Here is a 1,851-nt window from a genome sequence, read left to right on the forward strand (position 1 = left end):
GAGCAGCTGCAGCCCCACAGCTGGCCCAGCTGCGCAGCTGTGCGGCGGTCTGGCCTGGCCGGGGTCAGACTGTCGGGCCACGCTGTCTGTCACACTGTCCTCATCAGGGCCTAACTACATCGGGGCGCGTCGCGATGGGCTGCGCGGCGGGGCGGCCGTCGAGTCGAGAGCGCGGCCGGCTAGCCGGGCCGAGTCGGGTCGGGCTCGGAGCGTCGGCGGGCCGAGCCGAACCGAGCCGAACCGCGCTGAGCTGAGCCACGAGCAGCGCCGGGCGCCCGACCGCACCGCACCGCTCCGCGCGCGGACTTCCCCACCGCGCCTTCGATAGCTCAGTTGGTAGAGCGGTGGACTGTAGGTGGTTGGCGAGTCACTCGCCGTGCGGGCATCCATAGGTCGCTGGTTCAAATCCGGCTCGAAGGAGTACCTTTTTTGGCGGTGTTCGATCAATATTTGCCGATACACTGTGGTGCAACTGCGGTAGTTGCTTTGATTCTGGCATCCCGGCTCGTTTTATTCTCCTCAAATCCGAATCACCTGCACTTTGCACGTTAGAGAGCGCGTCCCAAGCCCGTGACGGCCGAGACGCCGGGTAACATGTGGTCCAATTAACGCTGTTGAAGACGAGGAGCGTACACCCTTGGTGTGCTCCACCACCTGCTCGATATATTTTGTCGTTTTGTGCGTTTGGGCCGCCGCCCGGCCGCCGCGCGCATCGCCTCGGGGGGGATGGGTTTGGCCACCTCATCAGCATCGCAATGTAATTTTGGAGCTACATGACTGGGCGATGAGCCGTTTGAATATGAAATCAGTTTGCATGCTACTGCTGCCGTCTGCCGGCCGGGCTGCAGCCGTCGTCGTCGGGAGGGGTGGCGCGTAAAGGACGGGCACCCAGTGCGCCACTACGGGATAGCCACCCCGGGCCACCACGGGCAAGCAATGGCTACCAGTGGGCCACGGAGCTCCGTGCAGGGAGCAACCATACGGGCCACCACGGGCCACGGGCCACACTGTTCGCTGGCCGCCGCCGCCTGCCTGGCCTCCGGGCCACCATGGGCGACCAAAGGCTACCACGGGACCATGGGACTACACGGGCCACCACGAGTCACCCCTAGCCACCACGGGGCGCCTGGCGCGCCGTGCGCCACCTGGTCCCCGGGCCACGCAACGGGCGCCATACCACGGGCCGCCCGCCGTCTGGCCCTCGGGCCACCACGGGCTTGCCGCGGCCGCGCTCCCCGAATTTACGGTCGGCCCCCCTCCGTCGCGGGGCAGCCGCAGGCCCGGGCCGCGCGTCTCATCCTCGTCCATCAGCCCGGCCGGGCCGTCCGTCCCGTCCTGCCCACGGCACTTTGGTATTCGGATGGGATTGGTCCAGCCCGGCTGCCGCTGCCGCCTGCGCTGCTGGCCCCCGCGGCGGGACGGGCCCAAATAAAGATGATGCGCCGCGTACACAGGTAGCCGGACGGGCCGCGCTGTTTTAACATCGACAGCTGCACGCGCGTGCTTTGGCAGCATTACGGTAATGAGGAGGCGATGCACCGGGCCTCACGAAAAAAGAGAGAGAGAGAGAGACGAAAAAGAATGGAGAGAAAAATAAATTTTGTCTGCCAGCGGCCGCCGCGGGGGCTTAAACTGCGCGGTGTAGTAGTGCCCTCGGCTTGGCGGTGTAGCGCGCGGCTCGGCGTGGCGCGCACCTGAGAGGTTTACGCACTGGGCCGCGATAACCACGACGGGGCACGGCACTGCGATCGAGCGCGGCGGGTGGGAGGAGAGAGACAGAGAGAGAGAGCAGAGTTATGGGGTAAAACCGGCAGCATCAGGCGCAGCATCTCCGCGCAGCATCTCCCGCAG

At 66.2% G+C, this 1,851-nt stretch overlaps 1 non-coding gene across 1 annotated transcript; it reads left to right on the forward strand.

The window, feature by feature from the left end:
• The first annotated feature begins 318 nt into the window (after positions 1-318).
• Positions 319-420, forward strand: Trnay-gua (transfer RNA tyrosine (anticodon GUA)). Its single transcript has 2 exons — positions 319-355; positions 385-420. It is a non-coding gene; the product is annotated as a tRNA-Tyr (tRNA).
• Positions 421-1,851: the final 1,431 nt, after the last annotated feature.

Source organism: Frankliniella occidentalis, unplaced genomic scaffold, assembly GCF_000697945.3.
Source record: "Frankliniella occidentalis isolate FOCC.00 unplaced genomic scaffold, Focc_3.1 Scaffold100, whole genome shotgun sequence".
Lineage (NCBI taxonomy): Eukaryota > Metazoa > Arthropoda > Insecta > Thysanoptera > Thripidae > Frankliniella > Frankliniella occidentalis.